At 46.2% G+C, this 13672-nt stretch overlaps 1 protein-coding gene across 1 annotated transcript in view; it reads left to right on the top strand.

Annotated features, from left to right (window-relative positions):
- The first annotated feature begins 786 nt into the window (after positions 1 to 786).
- BRINP1 (BMP/retinoic acid inducible neural specific 1) overlaps positions 787 to 13672 on the top strand; it is a 176153-nt gene continuing 163267 nt past the window's right edge. The window contains exon 1 of the mRNA XM_077769803.1: positions 787 to 1154. The gene's annotated coding sequence lies outside the window, so the exon portion shown is untranslated. The remainder of the gene's footprint in view (positions 1155 to 13672) is intronic.

Below are 13672 nucleotides of genomic sequence, written 5' to 3'. Positions count from 1 at the left end.
GCACTTGAGGCTAAATTCAGAGTCTTTGGTATTATCTGGTATCTTCTGTATGAATGCCTTAGCCCCCATACCTTCGCCCCTTCTCTGCTTTTGGTGGTATCCAGAGAACTTTGCGTCCCATCAGCTTCTTGCTCCTACATCCTGCCCACGTAGAGAAGTACTTGCTTAATTCTGGGAGGTTACGTGGGCTCATGCCTACACATACAGAGAAACAAACAGTCTTAAACACTCATACAGAGGCACACGGATACACACGGACCCACACAGTTACTTCCCCAGACAAAACCACACTCGGATAGATCCACACAGACGCACTAGCACCCGCATAACCAGAAAAACTCAGATACTCGCGATGCACACAGCTACAGACACGCTTAAAAACACGATGCAGGGTTTGCGCGCGCGCGCGCGCGCGCGCACACACACACACACACACACTGCAAAGTCCCTTTGGGTGCTCATACACGGAGACACAGCACCCTATCCCCAGATCCACCAGACTCCTCAGTGGCTCGGACTTAGCCCACCCAGGCCGCCCCTCCTGCGGAGAAGGCCTTTATTCTCCCCTCCTATCCCTTCTCCTCCTCCGCCTAAAGATGTACAAAACACTCCTCAGAATAAACCCTGGCTCCAGGCTCCTCCCTCTCCGCCCCCGGCAGCCGCTCCCCCATTCATTTTCGCCCGTCGCCGGGTAAGTCCCTCCTCCCGCGTAGCCCTGCCTCCACTGCTCCCCGCCCGGAGACCGCGGCGCACTTGGACTTCCCTCTCCATTCGCTGGCCGCCTCGCTCCCGGTCCCCACGGCTGTGAACTGATCTGGCGCGGGGGGGAGGAGGAGAGCGCAGGCGAGCGAGCGAGCGAGCGAGCAGGGAGCGGGCGAGCGAGCCAGGGAGCAGAGCGAGAGCGAGCGAGCCGGGAGGCTGAGGGAGTAGTGACCGCCTTCCGGAGCCGGGATTCATGCCTGTCCTCGGGACCAGCGGAGGGGACTTTACGGCTGAGTATGAGCCAGGCTGCTAGGAGCCAGGTACCCCCACGCCTGCAGTCCCCGCGCCGTTCCCGGTATGCGAGCTGGACGCAGGGCTCTCCCAAGTTCCCACCGAGCCGAATAAAAAGCGTCCTCCCGCAGCTCTCCGCCAAAGACGGACATTGACTCCAGGTAAGGCGGCGCCGGGCGCAGCGCNGCCCAGCCGCCTCCAAGTCCTCGCAGGTTCCTTGGAGGGGGAGGGCTCTGTTTTCTGGGTCGCAAAGGGTTAAATGCGGGTTTTAGTAAGTGGCGTGTGTGTTCCCCGCGCGCTCCCGACGTGTGTACCATGGTGGGAACTTGATGTGGTGTTAGTGTGTGTTTGCGTGTGCAGCGTCGTTTGCGTTTGATGCGTGTTTGTGCTGTGTGTGTGTGTGTGTGTTTGTAGGGGAGGAGGTAAAGAGAGGTCCTATAACCTACTTAAGGCGCGATGTGTGTGCGCATGTTTGTACGTATGTGTTTGTATGTGTGCACTTGTGTGTCTTTTTTAATGAGGTCTCTTCAGCTTACATGGAATGGGATCCTTACTATAGGATCACGTAGCCATCGGGAGACCCGCTGTGGACTTCCTCTTGGTGCTCAGGGCTTGGGGTTTGGGTAGCATTATGGGGACAAGGAAAGCACCTTATTTACCCCAATATTGGTACCCTTGAAGGAAAATTCCTCCGAACGTTGGAGACCTGCTAGACTTGGACTCATTATTTAATATGAAAGAGAAATGGCCAAACCCTGAGGCAATGACATGCTGTCACTTTAAATTCCACACTGGGCAGGCTCCAGGATTCTGATGGGAATTTGGAGTCACTGGGTAGTGGGTGACTGAGAGAGGGAGAAGTCAGCGGTGGGCTCCTTATCTGGGGCTTGGCGAGTCTGGGAGAGAGTCTACCTAGCCTCCCCATTTGTAGTCATAACAGCAGTCCAGCACCTCTTGGTACTGGTGCTTTGGGGGATGATCTGGGTAAGTTTGCATGTACCCCCTAAAGGGAAAGGAGGAGAGCCCTCAGAGACCTGCTCATCCATCACAGCTACACAGGGTCGCCGGGAAAATTTCATCTGGGGGCAGCTCTGGGTAATGTGGAAGGAGATGGATGGGGCACTTCCCTAAGAGATTCCTCCTTCCCTTCCCCATTTCAGAGGGGCTTGGGAAGCCCCAAGAGAATCTTTTCCTTAACTGTGCCTCCTCATGGCTCCACTGGAGTTAGGAGGAAGATTGGAGAGCAGAGAGATTGTGTGTGTGTGTGTGCGCGCGCGCGCACGCACACATGCGCGTGCGCACGCGCGCGCGCGTGTGTGTGTGTGTGTGTGTGTGTGTGTGTGTTTCAGTACTGAGGGAGATCTACAATTTGGGAAGGGTTGTGGGTGGGGAATTCATGGCAGAATGTGGCGATAATTGACTTAAACTGCTATCAATTTGCACCTCACATCTCTTGCTTGGCTCCAAAATACTGCCAAGGGCACCCGGGCGGTGGGGAGAATGTCAGTAAGGAAGACAGTTTGGGTCAAGTCTCTCTTTTCTCTTTCCTCCACCTCCCAGGAGGCTCTGTTGGTAAGTCCCTTGGCCACCCTGTCCATGTCCTGCTGGGCTTGGACTCTGGGGCCAGCCATTGATTTGATTCCCGGCTGCCTCTTAAAGGCTTGCCATACTCAGCAAAAATGCTGAGTTTTACTGCTGTTAGCATGGCTTCCAGACTCGGCAGCTGTTACTTTCCCAAGGTAAGAGGCAGCCGTTCTGCCGCCAGGCACGGAAGCTAGCGGAGGACCAGGGCTGAGATGCTGGGACAGCCTCTCGTCTGCCCCAGCTGGCATGGAGCCACTGAAAAGACCTTTTGGGGAAAAGGAAAGTAGAAATATAATTGCATTTTAAAAATGTGTGTGTGTGTGTGTGTGTGTGTGTGTGTGTACGCGTGCGCGTGTACAGCTTCTGAGGCCAGATAAAAGCAAACATGTGTTTGTAAGAACCTGCCCTGGCGGGTGGGTGACGGTGTTACCTGCAGGCACTTGCAGACACACGACTCTCTGGCCAGAGGCTGATACCTCAGGCTGCAGCCCTCACAAGGCCACCAGGAATCTGCTTCGGGAAACTCTTGTCACAGCAGGGCCCCTGGTTCGTTTTGTGTGAGGATGCAAAGTCAGAGGAGGGCACCCTGTGTTGGGAACCTCTCTCGTTTTATTTCTTTTTCAATTCATAGACAATTAAAGCTGGAAGGAATATTAAAGAACAGACAGGCAGGACTCTGTGGCCCAGAGAGGGGATGAGAATTCCACAACATTCTCTAACAAGTTCGTGGTGTGCCCGGGGCTAGAATCTCTGACGCCTGACGCCCAGATCAATGTCCTATCCACTCCACCACACTCCCTGGGGACTATGCATTGTTCCCCACTCCCAACCGGCCACGATGCTCCCACCCAAGGCAGTCACTGTCTTCCATCATCAGACTTCCCATTTCAGAGGTGCTCCATCTGTAAACATGACCCTGGAGAGAAAGGATCCAATGCCTCAATCACTCTCCCCACTAGACAGACAGACAGATACACACACACACACACACACACACACACACACACACACTCACTCACTCCTTCTCCGGCGCCTTCAGAGAATTACACACAGGCAGGGACCCAGTACTGACTATGACCGGTAGACAGAATCCAACAGAGCATCGGACTGTACCTGAGTTCTTTATTAAAGAATTCTTTGCTTTCCAGAGAGTCAAGTGTACACCCATTTACCAATGCAAATACTTCAGGCAAATTAATTTCTTTCTATTAATGAGAATCCTGCCCTATACAATTATGCATACTACAGTCACAGGAACATGTCCAAGCACACATGTATACATGCACTCATACACATGTGTGCACATTGTAGATTTAGAACCCTTTTCTCCTTGCTATAGTCCCCAAAAGGGAATTTCAACCTCCGCACCAAATTGTGTTCCCCTATATAAAGGCATCACCCACACAAAGACTGGGACTCATCATCCTGGAGAAGGGGAAATATAAATCCCTGTGAAGGAGAGGCTCTCGAGAAGTCAGAGCCAAACCCACGCAAAAGTGATCCCAGACTCCTAGATGCTCATTTTGGGGCGCAGGCGAGCACTGAGAAAAACATGGGGGTTTCAGGCCCATCTGCAATAGAGCCTTTCCACGCAGGCTTTTCCGAGGCTGGATGGCACGTTAGCTCCCAGAAGGGGGAGCTGTGACTCCATTTCAACCAAGGAGAACTGGCTCCGAGATTCCAAATCAGCTGTTGGGCCCCTGTTGAGTTTCCATGGCCCAGCTCAGGCTGCGATGAATATATTTGAAATGGTACAGGTGGGGACTTTAAAAAACCCTCTCCCCTGGTCAGTCCAAGTAAAATGTCTTCGTGCTTGCAAGAGTTTATGCTATTGGCCACAGAGTCTTCCGTTTCTCTGGAAGGTCTTTGCCCAAGGGGCCTTTGGTTGTGTGAGGAGACATTTTCTGATTGACACCCTCTAGCTCGCCCCCTCACAATTCCATAGATGAAATCACGAGTACATACCACCTGAACAGGCTGCTAAGGTTTAGACATAACCCTGTCCTTCTCTCCCTGCATTCCCCTTGCTAAAATCCCAAGATTAATAAATTACTGCTGAATGTCTAGTAATCATATTAAAGACAAGATGGGGGTCATGTGGAGAAGGCACATTTTCAAATGTCGTTCTCCAAATGATCCCCGCTCATGTTTTCCATTCTAGCCCCATATGCAAGGAGTACCTTTATCTTTCTCTCCTCCATCCCTCAGCTTCAGCCTCTACTTTGTCACATCCTGTATTTTAACATCCAGCTCAAATGACCCTGCCAAGAAGTCTTCCCGAAGTCTTATTTTGGAATAAATCTCTTTCTCCCCTGTTCTTTCATATAATTTTGCCTGAAACTCTATTTTAGCTTGTATCTCTGTTTGGCTTGTTTTGTAGCTCCACGGATATATGTCTCTTCAATAGGGTCTTTGTAGGAGTATTTATACATATATCCCCAGGGATTGACACATAGTAGTTGCTCTGTCAATGTTTGCTATTTGAGTCTAGGCTCAATAATAGCTGTCATGTCTCCCTCCCTCTCTCTCTTACTCTTTCTCTTTCTGATGATTGTTTCATGTTCACACAAAACAATACAATCATGGTTTCAAATCCTGCCACTTACACCATCAATAGAGATATATCGATGATGATACAGATGGGTGAAATTATGTCCTACTTGGAATAAACATTGCCCTGTTGTGTTCCAGCATTTTTAGTTTTCTTCTCATTTAATCTTCCTTTCCATCCAGTGAGGCAGACATAGTCCTTTTACAGAAGAAGAAAGTGAAACTCATGCTGGCTAGGTCCCTTGCCCAAGGTCACACTATCAGCACAGCTAGAAGTGGAACCTAATTTCCTGTGGCTTCAGCATCTCAACTCTTTCTGGGGGACCACGGAGTTAATGGTAACCATTGTGGATGGCTAATGGGACTGGGTTGTTCAACAGATTCTAGTATAGCTGAGAACATAGTATTGGCTCTTTGAACTTGATGTTATGAGGGAGTCATGGAGTCATTGATCAAAGACTCTCAGTGTTCTAAGGTTTCTGAATAATTAGATCGTTCTCCTTACTCAAGAATCAAGAATCCCTTTTGAAATACTCATAACACATGTCCACTCAGTCTCATCTTTAACACTTTTAGCAATGGTGAAGTTACTATCACACAAACCACCCTATGTTGTATAGGGAGAGCGTTGTTAGGATGTGTTCTCACTCTGACCCTAAACCTGCTTTTTATCCATACATCTCTCAAATCATACAACACAAGCATAATTCTCTTCTAATATTAGATCTTCCCATATTGTGGAAGCATAATCATATCATCACAAATGTTCTCATTCAGACCAGAAGGACCTATTTCCACAGTTCTGGCTCCTGCAATTTTGGGGGACCCTCTCCCTAAGCTGGATGTTGTTTTCTTGGCTTTCTCTAGTTGATCGCACTTACAGGGCTTAGAACCCCAAAAAGGGGAGGGTGACCTAAAATCAAGTGAGGATTAAAAAGGTCATTGATTCATTCATTTATTCAACAAATATTTATTAGGAGATAACCATTTCCCAAGTATTGCTCTAGACCAGTGCTATCAAGTAGAACTTTCTGAGGTAAAGGGATATGTTCTCTGTGCTATGCATTATGGTAGCCACTAAGCACGTGTGACTGCTAAGCACCTGAAATGTGGCTAGTGTTACTGATTGACTGAGTTTTAGACTTAATCTAATTTTAATTTTAATTTCAATAGCTGTTTGTGATGAGTAGGGAATTATGGAATAGCACAGATATGGACATTAGAAATGTAGCATGAGCATGGTCCTTTTTTTCATGGAGCTCATAGTCTAGCAGGAAGAGATGGATAATACATGGTAGACAAAGAGATGAGCAAAATAATTTTACATAATAGCAAATGTCATGCAAATAATTTGGGGTAATAGGCTAGAAAGGACTGTGCATGGTGTAGCTTTAGATAGGGTGGTCAGGAGAGACTTCTCTGGGGTCGTGTTATAAAAGCTGGTTTAAGTGAGGAGAAGCCAGCCATGTGGCAGAGACAACAAAGATGAAGTCACTAACCATACGTAAGCTTAGGAGATCCAAGTGATTGTATGGCTGGAGCTTTCCAGTGAGAAGGAGAATGTCATGAGGTGGACATAAGAAAGGTAGATAGAGACCAGATCAAAAGGTCTTATAAAAGATGCGGTAATAAAACATCTAGAAATAGCCCTCCCCCCCAAAAAATGTCCGTGCTTGGGGAGTGAGCAACCTGAGAACTGTGATGGAAAGAGTGTGGAGACTGATAGAAATTCAGCATCAAGTACCCTCGACAAGTTTCCATCTTGTCAATTTCTTTTTCTTTGAGAGAGAAAGCATGCATGTATGTTTGCATGTCCAGGGAAGAGGCAGAGAGAGAGGGAGAGTGAAAGTGAGTTAGAGACAGACAGAGAGAGAGAGAGAGAGAGAGAATCCTAATCAGGCTCCGTGCTCAATGCAGAGCCCAACATGGGACTCAGTCTCACCACCCTGAGATCATGACCCAAGCCAAAATCAAGAGTACGATGCTTAATTGACTGAGCCACCTAGGTGTTCCTCATCTTGTCCATTTTTAATCAATCATTTCAGTAAGTTCTGCTCATCTGAATTTCTAGTCCTGCCCTAGGTACTGCACACTCTGGACATACCCAGCTCCAAAGGGATGGGGAGAATGGGAGAGCAGGAAATGAATAGAAAAAGAGGAAGAGAATGAATACCTAGAGAGAAGGTAGTGGGAAGTAAGTCTGGCAAAACAAAATGAAAGCCAGAATCATTTTGGATCACCAGATATTTATTGGGTATCTTGTCTGGGAAAGGCCTTGAACAAAATGGTCCAGTAGATACAGTGATGAATCCTGCCAGGTGGGGGCAAGTGAACAGAGGAGGTCTGCAAATCCATAATGATTGTTCATAGTAGATCCACCATCATTTCAGAAGTTCTGTGAGAGTTTGGGGAAGGTGAAGATTAGATGATGTGATGGTGGTAGTGATGGTGGGGAAGAGGAGAAAGATGGCAGTGACTGTAAGGTCTGGGGATGAGAGTCTTTATCTTTTCACTTTATATCTCCATTCGTTTTAAATTTCACATGGGCTCAAGGCCCCCAATTGTAGTCCCGGCTCCTATCACTGTATTTCTGGACCACCTTAAGGACATATCTGTCCCTCTCTGGGTTCGCCTTCTGCAAATCGGAAAGGATCAAACACTGGCCCATCTCACTGAAGGATTTACCTTAGCTCAGTGGAATAATGCAGGACAAAGGTCTTACGAAAACATGGAGAGACACACACGATGGTCATACTTCATCATAATGTTTAGATATCTTCTCAAAAATGAGCAAATCAAAAGGAGGTCATACCTCAGAGCATTGAATGTGACTCAAGCCACGTTGGTTGAGTGGGATAGATGTACCACTATCGCAACTCTTAACATCAGAGTGATTAAGTGGTAGCACGGAATCCACTGCCCTCCTGGAACACAGTAGCCTAAAAAGGCTGCCTGGAAATCCATAGACAGTCCTTGCTACTGAGGGGGCCAAGAAGACAATTAAGAAGATAATGAGGCTGAGGAAACATGAAATTAATTTCTTTTTTTCATATGAGGGTGAAGGGGATCTTTGTATCTCAAAGGAACTGTGTTTCAGAGATTGCAGGTGGCCTTAAGGAGAACAGATTGGACACGACTGGGTTTGAGAAAGTGAAGAGGGGTAAATTACTGGGCCTGTCTGCTACCCCGTGGAGGACACACATGGGGATAGAAACCCAGTGCAGACACAAAATATATCATCCTGAGCAAATCTTGTCCTCAGTGTGTGGAGGTTTTCTCACAGGGTGCAGGGATGCATACAGCGATGTCGGGCCACTTTGGGAGATGCTAGGAGACTGTATCCCCCCTCTGGTGAGGAGGTAGATTCATAAGGCAATTAACAAAGGCAAGATGAAATCGTTTTTGTGTAAACTGCAAAGGTCGAAGCGGCAGGGCTCCAAGTAAATGACCCATCCAAACAGCTAGAACTCTTTGTAAGGGTTAACCCAATATTGGCCCGGAGGGGTCTCTGAGATATAATTCATCTAGCCTTTCACAGGTCCTGCAAATGAGCCCGTGGGAACCTCTGTGAGAAATAATGGATCTTGGGGGTAATGTGGAGCAGCTGAGTTACGGATTCCGAGCTGATTCAGATGGAGGAAGGGCAGACATCTAGGATATATGATTGCTTCCAAGCGGTCGGTTCACACGTCTCCATTCTAGGAATTAGCAGTCCACAGAAGCAGATGAAATTCCAGTGGGCTTTGGAATTCCTAGAGACTCCAGAAGCCCAGAGGTTAACTTGGAAGAGCATTCCGAGAACCGTAATGGAGACATCTGCCCTAAGTAAGTATGTTTCAGTTTGCATGGTAGTGGATAGGATTTGATGGGCTCTGAGTCTAGAGGCACATGATAGGAGGAGGACCTATAAGAATTCCTGGCTGGTGCTATAAAAACATCTGCACCGTGGAGCCTGGGGGGCTCAGTTGGTTAAGCATCTGGCTTCGGCTCAAGTCATGACCGCACTGTCTGTGAGTTCGAGCCCCGTATCAGGCTCTGTGCTGACAGCTCAGAGCCTAGAGCCTGCTTCCGATTCCGTGTCTCCCTCTCTCTCTCTCTGCCCTTTCTCCGCTCATGCTTGGTCTCTCTCTGTCTCAAAAATAAATAAACACCAGGGGTGCCTGGGTGGCTCAGTTGGTTAAGCGTCTGACTTCGGCTCAGGTCATGATCTGACGGTTCGTGGGTTCGAGCTCTGCAACGGACTCTGTGCTGACAGCTAGCTCAGAGCCTGGAGCTGCTTCCAATTCTGTGTCTCCCTCTCTCTCTGACCCTCCCCTGCTCATGCAGTCTCTTTCTCTGTCTCTCAGAAATCAATTTTTTTAAAGAAATTAAAAACAATTTAAAAAATAAATAAACACCAAAAAAATTAAAAAACAAACAAACAAACATCTGGACAAAGGAGAAAGGCCATTAAAAAAAGAAAATCATGGCTGCCTGGTTTGCTCAGTCGGTTAATTAGTGGACTCTTGATTTTGGCTCAGGTCATGATCTCATGGGTAGTGAGATCAAGCCCTATGTCTGGCACTGGGCATGGAGCCTGCTTGGGATTCTCTCTCTCTCTCTCTCTCTCTCTCTCCTTCTGGCCTTCCACTGATCACACACTCTCTAAAAATAAATAAATAAATAAAAAGAAAAGAAAAGAAAATCAGTACTTTGCTATGTTTAGGAATGTAGGGGAAAGATCAAAAAGTAGATTACCTGGCAGGGGGTGGCAGTGGTTTTTCTGTTGAGACAGATTTTGGAGGCAAGACTCTGAAATGAAGTGGTCCTCATCAAATACCATTGCCAGAGATGGCCAAAGCGAGGAGGGCTGAGAGCGGTCATAAAGAATTTTATTTCAAGTGCATATCAACATGACAGTATCATTCAACATCCAGTGAAGCCTTACAAAGGATTCCTGAAAATACTGCTAGTTTAGCCACAGCTTTACCTGCATTGTCCCCTTATTTCTGATGGTGGGAATTATACATTTAGGTAGGATGTAGGATGGGACTTGAGGGGATATTGGAACACTCTTCACCCACAATGTTTAGCTGAAATGTCACAGTAACAAAGCCATTCTTGGAGGGGAAAGTGTATGTGCTAAGGATGTCGTATATCCTTTGTGCTATACTGAGTACGTCATATAGACGTCTTGTTGAATAATCTCAACGAGCTCACACATAGGTGCTATTATCCTTGTTCTAGAGATGAGGAAACCGGGGCACAGCACAGGGGTGCCGCTTGTCCAAGGCCACACATGGAATCAATGATGTGTGGAGGGTTTGGACTACTTCTGTCTGATTTAAAAGTGTAGTGGGTGAAAGGTTGGACACTGGAGTTTGAATGTCAACTCTGCCACTGTCCAGCACTGTGACCTGAGTCAGATAACTTAATGTTCCCGTGTCCGTTTCCTCATCTACAAAATGAAGATGACCATACTGACTCCTCAGAGAGATATTGTGGGTTTTAATGAGTCAATATGATAAGTGCTTTGAATAATGGCTGACAGATCGTGCACATGATACAAACATGAACTGTTATTACTTGTTATTATTACTGTACCTGGTTGCATTAGATTAAATGTTGCCCATGCCTACAAGTATGTTCTCTAACTGGAAGTGCTCTGGAGGAAAGAGATTATTCCCAAGTTTGAAGCACGACCCTGCAAATGAGCCTGCTCAATTATTTTAACCAATCCCCCCTCATGGCAATGTGATTCCAGCAGTAGGGGAGAGATTGAGAGTGTAGGAAAAAGCATGGAAGAATATAAAAATAGAATGACTGGGGTGCCTGGGGGGCCCAGTTAGTGAAGTGTCCAACTCTTGATCTTGGCTCAGGTCATGCTCTCATGGTCGTGAGATGGAGCCCCACGTTGAGCTCCTCACTGGGCATAGAACCTGCTTAAGGTCCTCTCTCTCTTTACCCCACTCTACCCCTGTCCTCTGCTCACAAGTTCTTTCTCTCTCTCAAAAAAAACCCCAATAATAATAAAATTAAAATGGCTGAGGCAGATGTTTTTATTCTCTGTATTCCTGTGGATCAGATATCAGAGGTAGATACAGGATCATTGGCCATCAGAGCTGAAAATCAACTTCAATAGAGTCCAGAAGTTTCTGTCACTTGTTTACATATCAACTTTTTCCTCGTTCACATCAAACTGTATCTGAGTTGGTTCTAACCCCCTGCCCCTGTATCCCATGTCCTTATATCTCTTGATTTGGTTTTCTAAGCTGTGTGACCAAATGTTTAGCAGGTGCCTATGGGAAAATGTGCTTGACGGCGTGCTTCATGCTCTTGTGTGAACCATATTAACCTGCCCCTCCTCTTGGTTCCCTTCTTCCTCCTTTTTATCATGTATTTCACCAAATGCTTGCATGTCTTGACATGTTTTATCTCCTCTAGCCTTTACAGTCTCACTGTAAAGTTGTGTTTATTCTCCCCATTTTCCAGATGGGGACCTTGTGGCTCCGAGCAAAAGGACTTGCCCTAAGATATGTAATAAATGATAGCAGCAGGTTTCAAACCTGTGTCAGCAGACACGGAGTGTTAACATCCGTTCATTGAACTGCCCTCTCTCCATCTACGCATCTAAGGCATTGCCCAGCCCTTAGCGGCTTTGTGGCCTCCCCAAGTCAAGGTTGATTATTGCTGCTTTGTCTCTATTGTCTTAGGCCAGGTCTGTTGTCCCAAATCTTCAACCATTCCGTCACGCAGGCCCTGCCCTCAATCCTGGTCTTGTAGACTCCTAAATGAGAAAGGCATCTATCTTGCAAGTTCCAGGAGATGTTATAAATGGTGTCCCTGGAGGGAGGCTTCTTAAATCTCCTTAATAACCTGCGTTTTGCTTTTTCTCCTTCTTTATCTGTCAGCATCGTGAATATCTTCCACTCTTCCAGTGCTTTCTGGCTGCCAACTTCATAGCGTCTTAAAATAGCAATTTAACTTCACAATGCCTCTGCAGGAAACCTTAGCTTAGTGTGTTTATTTGTACCCTTAAGTTGTGAGAGTTCAAACGCTGCTCAGACCAGGAACAGTAGTCATAGAAAAGCTACTTTCTAGCTCTGAGCCAGAGCCAAGGACCAAGATGTTACTTGTTTCTTGGGAATAGAATCACCCAAGCCACCTCTGAAAACCATAGCATTTTTAAAAGCATCTCAGGAAATAGCAGGGTGGAAGTGGCACGGATTGTTACAGCCAGATGCTGCAAGAGAAATGGTATATATGCATATATATATATATATATGTATGTGTGTATATATATATATAAAATGGTTGTATATATATATANATATATAATGATATATTATATATATATTTTTTATATATATATAAAATCTGAGAGCTCTCTCTCTTTACACACACACATGCAGGCACACACACATGTATAAAGAAAGGAATATTGGTATTAAGGAGAAAAACAACAGATACAGTGGGAAATGTCCAAGTCGGGCTTTTCCTTCCTTCTTAATAGAACATGGGCCAATAGAACAGATACCGATCATCTACTGTCAGAATGTGATCTGGGGGTGGAACTTACAGTTAAACATGGAATGGGGACCACACATGGCCAATAAACCTAGTTAAAAAGCCAAAATATGCAGGTTCCCTAGCAGCCAAATAATGAAAATAGCAACGTGATACCATATAGCATCATCAAAATGGCTATTTAAAAAATTTATTTATTTATCTTGAGAGAGTGGGGGTGGGTGCAGAGAGGAGAGAAAAAATGCCAGGCAGGCTCCATGCTGTCAGTTCTGTAGAACCCAACGTGGGGCTCAATCTGACAAACTGTGAGATCATGACCTGAGCTGAGATCAAGAGTCATACACTTAACCAACTGAGCCACCCAGGTGCCCCCAAATGGCCATTTTATTTTAGAATGACAGCATCCGGTCTTAGCAAGAAGGCAAGGAACAAGACACTGTCCTGTAGCATTCGTGAACATCTATATGAATATATTCTTTATAGAATGTGGCTTTTACTCTTTAATTTAAACAAACAAACAGACACCATTCACTGAGCCCTTACTTTGTACTCTGTGCCAAACACTGTCCTAGAAGCTCTTAATGCAGCAGGGAGCACAGCTGACTTGCCCCTGCCTTCTTGGAGCTTATAAATAGATAAACAAGTGAACCTATAGTGTGTCAGATGGAGATGGGTGCAATTATAGATGGAGGGTGGCTGGGCAGTAGAGGGCATGGTGTTTTATATAGTGAACAAGGGAAGCCCTCATTGAAATACAGACATTAGAGCAGAGATCTGTAGTAAGCAAGAGAGACAGCCAGATGGACTTCTAGGGGAAGAACATTCCAGCAAGAATAGAGCAGAAGAATACAGTTGTTTATGTGGGACTGTCCCTGGTGAGCTGAAGAACCAATAGAAAACCGACTGCAGTGAGGTGATCAAGGGGCAGAGGAGGGGGAAGAGAAGAGGTGCCAGAGAGGGAGCGGATCCATATTTCCATCTCTGTTGCTACCGTTATCGCCATCTCTGTCCCTCTTTTAATTTATTTTTAAAAATATTT

This window comes from Crocuta crocuta, unplaced genomic scaffold, assembly GCF_008692635.1.
Source record: "Crocuta crocuta isolate KB4526 unplaced genomic scaffold, BGI_CrCroc_1.0 scaffold95, whole genome shotgun sequence".
Classification (NCBI taxonomy): domain Eukaryota; kingdom Metazoa; phylum Chordata; class Mammalia; order Carnivora; family Hyaenidae; genus Crocuta; species Crocuta crocuta.
Note: the sequence above shows the minus strand (reverse complement) of the source record. Positions and strands in the feature narration are given on the sequence as shown.